Source organism: Orcinus orca, chromosome 8 (assembly GCF_937001465.1).
Source record: "Orcinus orca chromosome 8, mOrcOrc1.1, whole genome shotgun sequence".
Taxonomy (NCBI): Eukaryota; Metazoa; Chordata; class Mammalia; order Artiodactyla; family Delphinidae; genus Orcinus; species Orcinus orca.
The window spans coordinates 30,087,748-30,104,633 of NC_064566.1; the positions used below are offsets into that span (position 1 = coordinate 30,087,748).

Below are 16,886 nucleotides of genomic sequence, written 5' to 3' on the forward strand. Positions count from 1 at the left end.
CATAGTATGTGCTCAATAAACATTAGCTTCTCCTCCTTTATTCCTATTATTTCATTTCCTTTACTATTCTCTCTCACACACACACTCTCTCTCTCTCTTTTTTTTTTTTTTTAAGGAAGAGATCTTTCAAAATTACTGCTCTCTGCTCCTGATTGCATACCTGGAAAAAGGTGTACTTCCTGAGTCTTACCTACACAGAAACTATTTACTGCTAATGTTGCCAAGATTTCCGAAAGGAAAGAAGGGAGGTAAGCGAGGAAGGAGAGAGAGGAAAAGAAGGAGGGACGGAGGGGGTGAGGGAGGAAGGGAGGGAGGGAGGGAGGGAGAGAGGGAGGAAGCAAGCAAGCCAGCAAGCAAGCAATAGTAAAGAGAGAAAGAAAATGTCCATTCCTAGGACAGAATACAACTTCCAGTAGAGTGTCGAGTTCCCGTGCTCACACCTCTCCCTAAGAGCCTGGGATTTTATGCTCCAGCCCAGAAATGACCCTGACAACTCAATGGAAGCTAGGGATAGCACGGTCTTAAAACTTTGGTATACATCCCTCTAAAAAAGCCCATTTTCATGCAATAAGACCCAACCTAGAGGAATAGTATCAAACAATGATAAATTTTGCTTTGGGAAAGAATTCCACTACATGATTATTTTAAAATTCACCACAGGGTCCCCCTACTGTATTTGAAATACAATTTTATTTGTAAAATTTAATTAAAAATCCACAATTCTAGAGCCAGGATAAATTGCTGAGATAAAGTTCTTCATTATGGACAGGGAGATATGAGACCCAGAAAGAAGTGACTAGACGCCGTGGAGTAGCTCCAGTTGTAACAAAGTCAAAAACTGATTCGTCGTTGTCGCTGTTGTTGTTGCTGTTGTTCTAAAGAGATTGAGCTAAGGTGCTATATTGCTGGGATGGGAAGGAATCTTGCCTATCAGCTAATAATAAATGCACAGTATTAGCTATTCATGAGCCCTCACCAGTCCTAGGCACTGTGTTCAGGGAGCTGGAGAGACAGCCACGAACAGCTCAGCCATTGGGCCCTCCCTCATGGAATTTACAGTCTGACTTCATTTCACAGACAAGCAAACCCAGCAGGATGGAGGACTTGCTTAGGGTCGCTCAGCCCATTATCAGGGGACATCAGAACTAGTACCCAGGTCTTTGATTTTGCAATCCCCAGTTTTTTGCACTACATTATGTTGTCTCCTGTGAGTCTAGGATGCTCCTATTTAGTTAAGGAAGAAACAGAGGGATCTCCTGCATCCTCTCCAATTCTATTAGGAATCAAAGATCCAGCATTAAAAGGTCCACCTCACTGGGTCCAAACACTTTGAGGTGAGGGCACTGGTTAAGTAAATACTGTTGTTCCGAGGTCACCACCTCAGACAGCAATGGCCCCTGACAATTCAGTGGGAAACTTCTCTGACCATCCTGGACAAATAGCTCCCCGTTCCTACTTTCAATCACCTCACTCTGCTTTATTCTTTTCTTAGTACCTATCACTATAGATATTGACATAGATATTGACCTATTTATGTATTTATTTTGTGTCATGGAAATAAATGCCCATGAGCAGAACTCTCCTTACCATTTTTATTGTTCTAACTTAGCAGATCATAGTAGGTGTTGAGTGAATATTTGTGGGGTGGATGAGTGAATGATGGTTCTTGACTTCAGACGTTGGATTTATAACTACCAGCTACTATGACAGAGCCCCCCTGTCGCTCAGGCACTGTATCCCTTAGCAGTATCCCCCAGTGGGGAAACAGTATCAAACCCAGAGGTGAAAAGAGTTTGGTGGGAATGTTTTCCTTTTTTTTGGGGGGGGGAATGTTTTCTTAACAGAAATGTTCACTGCCTGTCAACCTTCCTGCTGAATCCAGCAATCTGTTTCCATCTCATTACGGTTGTGATTTTTTTTTTTTTTGAGGCTACATCTGTAGCACTGAGAAGTGTTAGAGCAATTTCCATAATAGCAAGTTTCTTACCCAACTCTCTCCAGTTTACATGAAGTGACAAGTGTTTATTGTGTAGGATACGTACATTATGGCTCCAACGTCATTTTCTTGGATGTCACCCACCCTGCTTTGTTTCTGTTTGTTACTCCAGCAGAATGATTCTCTCAGGAGAAAAACTAAGATTTTTTAATAAAAGCGCAACACCGTAAAATGGTTTTTAAGGGAAAGTCATTTTTTATGAGCTATGCTAACTGCCAGACTGCTGAATACATCCCATTTCTTTTTCAATACTTTGTCCCTTCCTGGGGTAACTGCCTTATGGGGACTATGTTATATTTCCCTTTGGATCCTGCAGCTTAACTGTAGTCTAAGCAGCTAGGGGATACTTAATTCATGTTTGCAGAACGTGCGAAAATAAACATATCTACCTATGTTACACCTGGTAAAGACAGCAGCTGCCTGAACCTCATCAGGCTTAGCAAAGAAGTCTATTCATTGTGCCAGCACCGTGGACATCAACCGTCTTAGCAAAATTTTCCCTTTTCATATCCCATTAATTCACGAGATTGTTTAAAACTCCTCGTATGGTCAGGCCACTCAAGATGACTGCTCTCTTGCTCTCTGTAAATCCACTGCTCAACCAGTGCCTGCTTCACCTACACCCTACTCACTTGCTGACCTTCCTACATGCCTGCCCCAGGCCCCAGCTGGTGATTGTTAATATCAAAGGGACGGGTGAGGGGTGGGCCCCTCTGCTGGTTTCCCTGGTAACTAATGAGCCAATCTGACATCAATGGGTCCTATAACTGGCAGCCTCCCCCTCCCTGAGTGGGAGTGAAGATGGCCGCCATGTTCTGCTCACCGTCCCCTCACCCTGTCCGCTGCGCACGGTGGGGTGTTGCTCCAGGACCTTGCTTCAGACGTGTAAGCTCCCCCATCCATTAAACCAGGGGTCCCCAACCTGCTAGAAACCCGGCCGCACAGCCGGAGGTGAGCGAGCGAAGCTTCATCTGCCGCTCCCCATAGCTCGCATCACCGCCTGAACCGTCATATACCACCCTCACCCCGGTCTGTGGAAAAACTGTCTTCCACGAAACCGGTCCCTGGTGCCAGAAAGCTTGGGGACCACTGCGTTCGACCCGTGCTGTCTCTGTTGCTGACTCCTGCCTCTTTCTTGGATCTTAAAGCTGGGCAAGGGCAGGCCTTGTAGGCCTGTGGGGTGCAGCCCAGCAACTGGCAGAGCCAGCCAGGAGACCCAGGAAGCATCCGTGAGTGCTGAGACGTTGGGAAGCACAAGATGGGGAATGGAAAGTTGCGGGGGCCGCCCGCTAACATGTGGGGCCCCCAGTTCTGGGTGTGATCCCCCAAACTGCAGGGGTTGAATGCAGCGGTCCCCAACCTTTCCCCGGGGTGGCCACACACTAAGGTGAGGCCCCAAAGTTCCAGGGGTGAACCCGAAAGTTGTGGGGGAAATTGCGGGGTGGCTGGCCACTGGTATGTGGGACCCCTATGGTGGCTGTTCTTGATGACAGGTCCATCCAAGAGATCTGGAGGACAACGGCCCCAGTGGCTCTGCTATGGTACCAGAGTGAGCCTTTTGTGATCGGTTAAGCTAGCTTTCTAGAAAGAATTGGTATTTCTCTTGTGCCATTTAGATATAAATGATCTACCTGGGCTCTCTGGAACTTTAATCTTCTGTGATCTCTAAGGGTAAAGGGGAAAAAAAGAAGCCTTTTTTAACTCTAGCAGGAAAACTGTGAGGTCTCTGCGTCCATATAGATATATGTATGTCTGACCCGAATGAATTTCAGCTTCACGTGATCTGGGAAACATTCAGTACTGAATCGATATCTGGTATTGAAGCTAGCTCAAGCTTGCTGGTTTGATTAATATAGACATGTCTTTATTTAGAGTCATCAGTGTTACATAGAATACTGCTGTTGTACCTACATCTACCAGAGATCAAATAAGACCTTACTGTATCTGTTGCAAACTTGTCAGCAAGGAAAATAACTTGATACAATGAAACTTTAAGTAAAGGTAAATGAGATAAGAGCTTTTGGGTAAACTCTATAGGAATAATTATGTTTTGGGAATGGCTAGCTATAATAGTCTCTCCAGATTTTGGTCACTTGAAACTAAACTAAGTTAAATGAAGAGAATTCATTGACTCTCTGGGTCATCTCAAATAGGATAAAATATTGGAACATTAATTGCTGGGGAGGTCTCAGCTTACCTACCTTTGCCTACATAGGAGAGGAAGACTGAAGCATGAGTTTTACAATCAGGAAATGCTGGTATGACAAACAGTGCACAATTACTTGCTTCTTGGTTTTTGCCAGAGATCAAGATTTTTAAGGGTTAAGATTATAATCAGTCATAGTTCTAGTTATTGTAATCAAGTATTAGTTATCGGGCTTCCCTGGTGGCGCCGTGGTTGAGAGTCCGCCTGCCGATGCAGGGGACACGGGTTCGTGCCCCGGTCCGGGAGGATCCCACGTGCCGCGGAGCGGCTGGGCCTGTGAGCCATGGCCGCTGAGCCTGCGCGTCCGGAGCCTGTGCTCCGCAACGGGAGAGGCCACAACAGTGAGAGGCCCGCGCACCGCAAAAAAAAAAAAAAAAAGTATTAGTTATTGATTACATTGTAATGAGGTGTTTAATGGTGCCTTTTTAAGACTTTTGTCATTTATATACTCTGATGCTTTTGCAAAAATGCTTCATCTTCAAGAAGATTCATAGGAATCTTCGTTTTGACAAGTATTGGTCTCTAATAAATCTCAGATTATATCGGGGGACTGGATAAGAAATTAAAGAATCCTAAGGGAAAAACCGATGGCTTCATAACAAGTTAACAAGAGGATTGGTTACCGAGTGAACTGGTGAATATCATTATAATGTTTATGGGTTTTGTCTGGAATGTTATTGGTTTTGATCTATGTTTTCCAGATAGAGGGAAGCCCTTCCCCTCAAGTTAGTTATGACTTACAGCAATTGGGTAAACTGCCCCTGTGGGTAGAATTAAAGTAGTTTTCTTTTCTCTCTGCCTGGTCCCTCCAGAAACTGGAGACTCTTGGGTTCTGAGCAGCCTTATGAGGTGAGTGGGAAAGACTGTCTCCTGGCAGGCACAGGAATCTTGATGCTTTGGGGACCTCTAGAAGAGAGAAACCCACCAAGGTGAAGCCTTATGGCAGGCCTTTGGTATGGCTTTCCTGGCCTTGAGAGGCCTTTTGGGAATTCAGTCTGACGCTTTCTGAGGAGTTCCACCACAGCCAGTTTGAAGGAGCCTATGTGGTCAATTGACCAGACTTGTTTTACCAACAAATTAGTTTTGATTTGCCTGCATTTGGTGGAGATGAGGGTAATTTCAGACAGATAAAAAGACGATGTTTTAGTGGATGTTAAATTCTAGTTCTGTTAACTGAGGTCTGTATTTATGAAAGTTATTGTGTTAGCCATACTTTTGCCCTGATGTTCTGGATGGAAAGAAAATTATCTAGTGAAGTTGTCACCAAGTATAACTACTCATGAAGTGTGACACGGCTTGCTTTAAGTCTGCTGCTAAAAGCACATGTACAATGCCTGTGGGACAACTGGGTATAAGTGATCGAATAGCCTATAAAGTGTTTCCCTGTTAACATACTTCTGAGTCTGTTCACGAGATCTGATTAGTTTTCCCCCAACATGGAAAACTAGGCAAATATAAAGGAGGCCTAGCACCGAGGGACATGGGCTATGCTGTATGGAATGGAATAGGCTGGCTTTTGGACACAAAAGTCCAACTACTGGGATTAACTGTTTTTTGTTTGGAAAGAGCTAATGGGTCTACCCCCAGTGACACTCAACATAACATGAGGTGGCAGACCTGTACTATGACTCCTGCCTAGGCCACCAGAATGTTTCTTTTAGAGCTGGAGTCTTCCCCTCCCCACGGGGGTGGCCCTGGGTTTGTGAAAACCGGGGGTGGCCTTACCTTCCTTATAACTGGGCAGGGCACTGCTGCTATTGACTCCCTCTCCATTGACCCGGTAGGCAGCTTGGTTCTGCCGCTGTCTGTATTGTATTTGTGGTATCTGGTTGCAGTGCCCCTGCATACCTGCCCCAAGGATATCAAGGAAGAGGGGCGGACCAAGATTGTGAGGGTCATGCAGGGTATGTAGAGGAGGAGTGTATGGTCAGTCCACTCAAGGTGGCTGTTCTCTTGCTCTCTGTACATCCCCTGCTCAACCAATGCCTGCTTCACCTACACCCTACTCACATAACTGATCTTCCTGCGTACTTGCCCCAGACCCCAGCTAGTGATGTTCTTATCAAAGGGACAGTGAGGGGCGTGCCCCTCTGCTGGTTTCCCTGGCAACTAATAAGCCCCCCTGACTTCAATTCCCCCTATAACTGGCAACCTCCCCTTCCTCCTGGGAGTGAAAACTGCCACCATGTCCTGCCTACCATCCCCCCACCCTGTCTGCTGCACACGGTGGAGTGTCGCTCCAGGACTTTTGCTTCAGACATGTAAGCTCCCCCATCCATTAAACCACTGATGTCTCTGTTGCTGACTCTGGGCTCTTGCCTTGGTCTTAAAACTGGGTAAGTGTAGGCCTTGTAGACCTGCGGGGTGCAGCCCAACACTCCTATTACTTGCAAATTTTTTTAAAAAATGTAAACCATTGGGTGATATAGAAATCATGCTTTATATCAATAGTTCTTTTTTTTTTTTCTATTTGGTTGCACCAGGTCTTAGTTGCGGCAGGCGGGCTCCTTAGTTGTGGCTCACCAGCTCCTTAGTTGTGGTTCGCCAGCTCCTTAGTTACGACATGCGGGCTCCTTACTTGTGGCATGCGAACTCTTAGTTGTGGCATGCATGTGGGATCTAGTTCCCTGGCCAGGGATCAAACCCAGGCCCCCTGCATTGGGAGCACGGAGTCTTATCCACTGTGCCACCAGGGAAGTCCCAATATATCAATACTTCTTAAGAGAGGCAGTCCTGCCCCCAGGGTAATGTTTTAGGAAATTGTGGGGATAGTTTTGGTGTTGCAGTGATAAGAGAGAGCAATACTGGCATTTATTAGATGGGGATCAGGGATACTAGATATGCTGAAATGTGTGGGACAGACCTGACCAGTGAAAAACCCTTCATGTCCCATGTGATTTTCTAATGTCCCACCCACTATTCATATAGGTGAGAAAGAAACCTGTGTGTGTGTGTGTGTGTGTGTGTGTGTGTGTATACATATATGTACACAAATATGTAGATAGATACATAGATACATAGCTGGATCTGAGCCTAAAATATCACTCCATTTTGCATATACACAAACTTTATTTATTTGCAAGGTTTTAAAAATACACTGAATTTTTTAGGAATCAATTTCCAAGTAAATCAAGAGTAAATTGTAATTTTTAAAAGTAGTTCCACTAAGAGTCGTTCACTATTTAAAAAAAATTACATCATGGAAGGTGACATCAATCATGGTATTTAAAAGCAACACCCGTATCAGCTTACATGTGTCACGTTTCTGGAGATTCTATGTATAGATGTAAGTATCTGACTCTTGCATGATGTTGTCTGGAATCCTTGGACTCAAGCTCGTACATTCTGAAATACATATCATTTTATTATTTCCTTTCAATTATCCCTTGTCTCACATTACAACTGAATTATTTTTTGTAACTGTGAGTATAAGCAAATTATGTTGTCTATAAATTTTATTCCAGGGTAGGAAAAGGTGTTTTACAAAATATTTATTATAAGAAGGGTGCACTGGGTCTCATTGGTTGAGAATAATTACCTTATAGGAACCTCTTATATATACCAGACCCTCTGGTAAAAGTTGGAGATACAAGGATGAACGAGTGAAACAAAGGTCTGTCTCTGCTGAGTTTACAGTCTAGTGGGAAAGCTACACATCAGTGTATAATTGTTCCAGTGATTATTTGATTTAATACGTGATGTTAGGACAGAAGTGCAGTGCCAGTGCCGTGGAAGAGGTTATAAAGGAGCCTTGTCTGATTTGTAAAGGCAGAAGTTTCTCTGAGGAAGTGATGGCTTCAGCTGAGTCCTAAAAGATAGTAAGAGATACCCAGAAGAATACAGGGTGGTGTGGAGCTTTCCAGGCTGATGGGACAGCATCTGTCCCCGTGAAAGCCTCGAGATATTCAAAAAGCAGGGAGAAAGTTGGTGTAACTGAAACATAAAGAAGACCATGAAACATAATCATGGTCTTAGTTAGTTCAGGCTACTATAACAAAGTACCATAGACTGCGTGCCTTAATAAACAACAAAAGTTTATTTCTCAGTTCTGGAGACCAGGAAGTCCAAGATAAAGGTGCTGGCAAAGTCAGTGTCTGGTGAGACCCCACTTACTGGTTCATAGACGACTGTCTTCTTGCCGTGCTCTCACATGGAGGAAGGTTCAAGGGAGCTCAGTGCAATCTTTTTTTTTTTTTTTTGCGGTACGCGGGCCTCTCACTGTTGTGGCCTCTCCCGTTGCGGAGCACAGGCTCCGGACGCGCAGGCTCAGCGGCCATGGCCCACGGGCACAGCCGCTCCGCGGCATGTGGGATCTTCCCAGACCGGGGCACGAACCCGCGTCCCCGGCATCGGCAGGCGAACTCTCAACCACTGCACCACCAGGGAAGCCCCAGTGCAATCTTTTTTTTACAAGGACACTCATCCCATTTATGAGAGCTCTGCCCTCATGACCAGCTCACTGCCCAAAGACCCCACCTCCAAATACTACCACGTTGGGGGGTAAGTTTCAACTCATGAACTGCATGGGATGCAAACATTCAGTCCATAACAGTGAGGGAAAGAGTGGCATGAGATGAAAAAAGGCATATCGTAGGTTAAGTAAGAGAGGTTTGGAAAGTATTTTAAAGATTGGAGCAATCAGAAACCACTGGAAGGTTTGGAAGATCAATGACCTGCTCAACTTTGTATTTTAGAAAGATCACTGACTGTTGCATGCAGGATGGTCAGAGGTGGGCAAGAGAGGATGACCAGTGAATAGAATCTTAGAAAATGTCACATGAGAGATGAGAGTGCCTTAAAAATGATACTGGAGTATGATGGAAAGAAATAGCTGGTTTTGAAAAACATAGAGGAAGTATAATTGATGTAGTTTTGAGACTGATTCGATGTGGAAGTGGGGGAAGAGGCAGTTCTCAAGAATGTTTCCTGGGTTTGGTCCTGAGCAACTGAATGTGGTACTGACCAATGAGGTGGAGAACACTGCAGGGCAAGCCAGCTGGGCAGAGAGAATTAATGAGTTGCATAAGAGACCACATCTACCTTTACAGCAACACTTCAGATGAGAAGAATGAGGCTCTGAGAAATTAAGTGACAATTTATATGGAGTCACCATTAAGGATAATACAATTCAGATTGGAAGTTCAGCTCTGATTACAAAGCCTAAAGTTCTTTCCCCATGTCACATTTGCTGAAAAATATTTCCAGGAAGTTATAATCACTGGTGATTTGGGGGAGAGGTCCTAAAACATGTCTACAAATGGCCACTAAACTAGACCTTGACTGACAAGTGTGTACATGGCTGGTCATTACTCAGTACTATGAGACCTCAGAGGTGTGGGGGACACAGCTGGCTGGAGTGATCAGAGAAGGCTTCACCAAAAGGCTGGCTCAGGAGATGAGTCATGAAGGATGGGCAAAAATTTAATAAGTGTTAAGGCAGTTGATGTAGAGGGTGGTTTCGTGTGCAGAAAGGATATCAGTGGGAAGCAGTGATTTCAAGTATAGGCTCTGGGGTCAAACTAACTATATCTTAAATCAGATCTATTGTTTTCTAGCCACGTGTCTTGGGACAAGTACTTCTTTGACTCTTTCCTCTTCTGTAAGATGAGAATAATAATAGGACCACTTCTAAGGTTGTTTTGAAAAGTAAATGAGACTGTGCATGTCCCTATCATGGTCTACAAGGCCCCATAAGACCTGGCGCCCTGCCATTTCTCAAATCTTAATTCCTACTCCCTCTCCCTCCTGGTCCAGCCTCACTGGTCTTCTAATTCTCCAAGACACCAAGTGCACTTCTGCTTCAAAACCTTCCCCTTACCATTTTTTCTGCCTCAAATAGTCTCCTCTTGAATATCTACACAGTTTTTCTCAGGTCCACCTTATTGAAGAGATTTGTCTTCTCTAATGCCTTCTAAAATAGTTTCCCCACTATAACCTCCCTATTTTGCTTCATATTTCTTCAAAGCATGTGTTATTCCCTGATAATTTATGCATCCTTTTTTTTTTTTCAGTCTATTTTCTCTGGGATATACGTTCCGTGAAACCTGAGATTTTCTCCATTTTATTCAGCACCTAGAACAGGGCCAGACCCATAGCAGCTACTCAGTAAATACTTCTGAAATGAATTCATCCATGAAAAGCATTTTGCACAATTTCTAACATATAGTAAATAATCATATTAGTTTTTATTTCATTATTCATAAGCCCATTCTTTTGACATTTATGGCTGCATCGATTTTTTTTTAATACTAGGACACATTATTTTATGTGTCCTTTGTATGAAGTATATATTATTTTCTGTGACTTGCTTTTGTCTTATGAGTTTTCTCTTCTAGCTTCAGCTTACCTTCCATATTTCTGAGACCAACTTTCAAAAGCAGAATTGGTCAGATACTTTCAAATATCCCCACTGCTTACAAGAAAACATCTAAACTTAGTATGGAGTGTTACAAGGTCCTTCATAACCTGGGTTCAAATTACCTCTGCAGTTTCATTTCCTCCTGTTTTTCCCCATTCATCATATACTCCAGCCCCACTAATTTACTCATCAATCTCCAACACACCAGGCTTTTACATGTATCTGTGTCTTATACACGCTATTGCTGGTACCAAGAATCCTCTCCTCCTCGTTTTTTGTTTTTGTTTTTAATACAGTGAGTAGGGACTATATCCAAATCATCTTTTTCTCACTGGTGACAGACAAATCAGAAGACAGATGATCTCTTGTATCTTTGGTTATTCAGTGGTAATTAGAACAGCAATATCACATTTCCGACACTCATGCTACCACTCCCTACTGCTATAGCTGTGGCAGGCATCACTAGTTGATCAAGGCATTCTTTCCAGCTGAGCCCATACCTAGCCTTAAAATCCTCTTTAGCCAAATGCCCCAGGCAGCCAGTTCTAATTGCTCAGAATTGGCACTAAAAATGAAATGCATTTGCCATCTCTTTGAGGCCCTAGAACTTGGCAGGTGCTCAACAAATGTTTGTTGAACAGATGCTGAGTTTAGAGCTATTTACAACAAGCAGCAAACATCTTTTTTAAAAAGTGTAGATTAGCCTTTTGATATCACTTCAACCAAAATGCTTTTAAGACTCAAGTATCTCCTAAATCACCCATTCTTCTTCCCAACAGTGTCCTTCATTGCGGCATCACCCCTGACTTATCGCCTCCCTGGACCTGTTGAGAGTCCTGCCACCTGCTCCCTGTTGGATAGTCCCCCTGTTCCTTTTGAATGCACTTCTGAAGAAATCATCTCCATTTCGTAGTTTAAATATTTGTCCTTGCTTCTGCTTTACAGCCCTAGCCATTCTCTCTCCCTAGTTTATGTTCTCAGTGACTCATGTAAAATTTTGCCTAAGTGGATAAATGAACATTTATGCTTCTGAGAAAATGGTGTAGGATAGTGAGTGCATTTGCTCATTAGAGAATTTCTACCTATACAGATCCATTTTTCTAAATCTATTGGCAATAACATCTAAAGCTGCCCCTTTTTTCAGCTGTTTACATGATTTTGACTTCTACCATTTTGGGTAGAGGAGGATACAAATTACCTAAAAGGATGAGGTAAAGGAATGGGATGTCTAGTTAATTTGATAGTCTGGTAATCTTGGGGGAAATCCCAAGTACATTTCTGTTTTTTAAAAAACAGTTTAAACTTTTAATAAAAATTTACCTTTCTACCTTAACAGTAACACATAGCTACCCTAATGGAGCCTTAGAAGCTTAGATGATGGAGCACTTTTCAGGACCCCAGGTTATCACTTTGAGTGTCAGTGCCCCTTGCCCAAAGATGCAGCAGTTTGGGAAATGAACTAAGTATGTATTGGTCTTGGGACTCAGCTTGTAAATGTCTTCTATCCTCCGTTAGCAATGTTTCTCACTAACTCCCTGATGTCTGCCTAACCTTTTGCTACGTATCAGAGAAAAAAGCTCCCACAACTTGAAATTTCTAGAGTCTACTTTTTTTATTTTCATGTGCATAATTGTTTTCTTGTTTTAAGGAGTTTGATGTTAGAGTTACTAAATATCACTTCATGGAATCCCACCCACTCTTGTCCTAAAAATCACAGTTGGTGTTCTCACCATCTACCTTCTTCCCAATCCAATGATGCTGCAGGTCCAGATTGGCACCTGTTGTTCTTGTTACAAACAGAGACATTTATATGTGTTCGCTGCCTACGAGGGTATCCTGCTCCAGAAAAGGGAAGACAACCTGGAATAATTTAATGTGAATTCTAGTGATTTCAGCACAGCTGATAGCAAAAGCAATAGCCTCACTGCTGTTCTTCAGCTAAGATAATAGAGCAAAAAGATCTAGACACATAGAGTCAAATCCAAGCCGTACCATCAACGAAGTGTGTGACCTTGGACAAATCACCTTGATTCTCTTTGAGTTGCTGCTTGAATCTGTAGAGTGAAGGGGCTGGATTAGATCACTTTTAAGGTCCTTTTTTGCTAGCAGATTCTAAATCTGAACTGCCTTAGCCCTAATTTGGGGAACGATTTCTCATTGCCTCTTCCATTCCAGCACCGTCTTCCAAGGCATCCTATATAAAGACTGATAGTATTTCGCTGTTATTTTTTCCTTGCTTTAGGGCTATTAAGTGGGGTGACTCACAGGGCTGGTTTCCAGCTGGGGGCTCAGAAGCTATCCATTTCTGAGAGGGGAACTCTGAGACTCTGAAGGAGACAGAAAAACAAGGAGCACCAGTTTGCCACTGGTCACCTCCTCTGCTGATCCCAAAGAAACACACAATCAAGCAAAAAAAAAAAAAAAAAAAGGAAGTCCCTCTAAGCAAAGAGAACCCCATTTCCAAGGTCCAGACCTTTCTGATAAAAAAGGGCTTTCATCCCTCATGTAGTCAAGTGGCACAGAGAAAAAAAGTTTAGAGAAATATCCAAATGGTATTTTCAGGTTGCCTGCTATGGCCTGCATGTTGTAAATCGTCTCTTCCTTGTACACTGTTAATGACTTTGTGTCATTTTTAGGCATTCGCAATGCCTATCTCCTAATCTTTATTTGTAATAGGATTTTTTTCTGATTATAATAAAAATACATATTTGTTGTGTAAAACAGAGAAAAGTTTAAAACAAATTTTAGAAGATTATCCGTAGTTTCACTATCAAGCATTACTGTGTATTTCATTCCAGTTCTTTTTTCAAGATTCATAATTGTAACCCAGGTATCAGCTGTTCCCTCTTCCCCTTATTGAGCTAGGAACAAGTTACACAAAAGCTTGTTGTGCATTTGTGAGAGCCCTTTCCAGTGACAGAAAACTCAACTCAGACTGGCTTAGGCAGGAAAATGAATTTATTGGATCATAGAAAATTTCAGGGTAGCAACCTAAATGTCTGTCTGAAGGGGAAGGGATAAATAAACCATGATGTAACCATCCAGTGAAATAGCATGCAGCAGAGAAAATGAGTGAACTAAAACTGTATGTTGGAACATAAGACAATTTCCACAAATATGCTGAATGAAACAAAGCAAGTTGCAAATGAACGCATATACTATGATACCATTTGTTTATATGATTGTTTAAGGATATACACAAACATAGCTCAAGAATACATGTATATCTAAAAAGGGAAAAAGAGGGATTGGAAGAAATCAACCGCAAGTTCAGGAGGGTGAGAGAGGGCTGTGATCAAGAAGAAGTTAAAAGAATGCTTTAACTATGATGGTCCTGTTTTATATATGAGGTTGGGTGATGAGTATCCGGGCTCTTATTATACTAATTCTATACATTTTGGTAAATCTGAAACATTTCATAACTATTTTTAAGAAACACACACATATACATGCACAATCCCAAAACAGTGATAACTCCAGCCTCTGGAAGAGCAGTATCCCAGCTTCAGTCTGTCTCTCAGCTCTGTCTTCCTCTAGATTGGCTCTATTCGTGGTAGCAAGAAGGGCAACAAAAAATTTACCTGTTATCCTCACCATTCTGGCTGTAAACTCACACTTTCCCTTCCAAAATTCAGGGAGAGAGAGAAAGCACTCCACTCTTCCAAGAGTCCCGAGGAGAAATCTCCAGTTCCATTCCATAGGATCCCAAGTCCATGCCTGAATCTATCACCTGGAGAGAAAAAGATGTGGGATGCTCTCATTAGCCTGGTCTGGGTCATGTCCCCACCCCTGGATTTGGGGAGTGAGTGGGTGAGTCAATAACATCCAAACCACACGGACTAGGAGGGATGGGTGTTTCCCCAGAGGAAAACCAAGGTGTTGTTAGCAGAAGGTGAAATAGATTCAGGACAGATATAAACAACAGATGTCCCCTCTGATTAGTGAAAAATTATTAATTTACTGAAGATACCTTAAAGGACAAGGAAGAGAGGGTGTACAACAAAAAGCCTACAGCAAACAAGCTGACGATACCACTTACACATCTCGCCAGAGCCCCCTTTTCACCGTGCTGCCCCCCCCCCAACTTTCTCGTTCTCCTTCCCTCTTTACCACAAAATACCCTGACTTCCTAATTGCCCTCTCTCACTTTTGCAAAAGGACACCATTCCATCCAGACTGGTGTATTTTCTTTGTCTTATACTCAGCAAAGCAGAACACCTACGGTCAATAGGATGCATTTCTTTAGAAAGCCGGAAAGTTTAGGGATTATCCTTTATTATTGAATATACCCTGGTGGGGGGAGGGTCTTATACCCATCCAAGCAATTTATCAAAGCACAACTTCCAAATGTTTGCAAATGTTTAATCCAGAGAAGTTTAATACCAGCTGCTAAGACAATGCATTTTCTCCCTTTTACCAACTATATAGTTGTTTACAGAATGCTCGTTTTATAGTTTTGTACTTCACTTTTGTATTTTTCTCAAATCATTCATTATTCTAAAATCTTAGTTTTGTAATGGTTATCTAATATAACTTTATATGAATGTATCAATTTTTTTAAGCAATCATCTATTGTCAGACATTTAGGTTGTTTCCATTCGTTATCATATTATAAGTAATGTTGACATTAACATATGTTCATACGATTATGTTTTTCTCTGAGAATTGCCTTAGGATCTATTCCTAGAATTAGAATTGCTTAGCTAGTTGGGTGTGAACATTTTTATGACTCTTGATACAGTTTGCCAAGTAGCTCTTCAGAAATACTAAAACCAGGTACCCTCCCCTAGCATTTTTTGAGAAGAGGATAAGGTCATTCTTGAATTCTGAGCAAGTCCTTCTGTGCCCTTTGATGCAGTAGCTGTTGAGCTCTGAGTAAACCACAGCATCCAACTGTAAAGCAAGGATGGTGACACAGTGCTTTCCCACGGTACCAAGTGTTAAACCCTTCCAAGGAAAAGCAAAATATAGAGATAGTAATTATACCCTCCCATGCTTTCTTCTTTACCTATCATTTTAGCTACCCAGTTTCTCAACCCCCAAACTTATAAATCATTCTTGATTCCTCCCTTTTCCTCCCCATTTGCCATCTTTCATCTTGAACCACCTCCAATCCCTTCTACTTCCAACATATAACCTGAATCTGTATTCTTCTCTTCATTCCTTTGGCTACCGTGTTAGGTTAAGCCACCATCAACTCAGGCCTGGACTATTGAAATAGCTTCCTAAGTGCTTCCCAAACTATTCTCCATGTAGCAGTCAAAGGGATCTTTTCAAAGTGTAAAGCCTTAAAGTTACCTCCCTGCTTAAAATGCTTGAGCCCTCTAACTTCTACTGACTTATCTACATCGCCTCCCTTTCACTGGCAAGCCTCCAGCCACACTGGTTCCTTTCTGCGCCAGAAGCACTGGAAGCAGATTCCCATCTCAGGGGCTTTCGTTCCCCAGATCTTTGTATGGCTGGTCCCCTCAGGTCATCCAGATCTCAGGTCAAATATCCCCTCCACAGTGAATCTTCCTTGGCTAACCAGTCTAGTCTCTCCATTCCCTCTCACCTCTTCCATACCCTACTGCCAAAAGTGTTGTTCAAAAACACACCTGAGCATGATGCCTTATGGCTCACGAAAGAAAGTACAGTTGCCTTAACGTGATTTTTCAAGTCTCTCTATGGTTTAATCCAACCTAACTTCCCAGTCTTTTTTTCCAAGGACTAATTCCCATCCCCCACCAACACACACACACACACACACACACACACACACACACACACACACACACACACACACACGCCAGATTACTCATCATTCCTAAATTTCTTTTACCCTCCTGGCCTCCATGCATTGGCTCATCTTATTCCCCTAGGATGAGCAGTCCCTACTCACTAAAATACTGCTCATTTCTCACTCCTGTTCTCAAATACAGCCTCTTCCAAGACAATTTTGTTGCTTCCTCAAGCCAAAATGAATAGCTTCCCTGTAACACAGAGATGACAAAGAGATTCCAGTTTAATTGGTGTTCACTTCCTGAGGAAAATTTGGAAAGAATTCTGAGGTAGCATTTGAACTATCAGAGAAAGAGGTCTGAGGAGGAGTTGTGAGATATAGATGTGTAGTGTTATAAAATATAATACTTCATCTTGGACGTGTTTCTTTCATGTTTTATAATGTTTATTGATCCATACTCTTCCTTTGCTTTGAATTGTCAGAAACTTAAGTTTATTCCATTAGGACCTGGCTTAGTATGTGTCACATGGTACATACTCAATATATGCTGACTGAATTTAGTCTTTTCTAGAATGATCTTCCAATATAGACCAAGGGAGACAAT

General features: G+C 42.5%; 1 long non-coding RNA gene across 1 annotated transcript in view; it reads left to right on the plus strand.

The window, feature by feature from the left end:
- Positions 1 to 2,797: 2,797 nt before the first annotated feature.
- LOC125965192 (uncharacterized) overlaps positions 2,798 to 16,886 on the plus strand; it is a 169,875-nt gene continuing 155,786 nt past the window's right edge. Inside the window, exon 1 of the long non-coding RNA XR_007478786.1 lies at positions 2,798 to 2,881. This is a non-coding gene — a long non-coding RNA (uncharacterized LOC125965192). The remainder of the gene's footprint in view (positions 2,882 to 16,886) is intronic.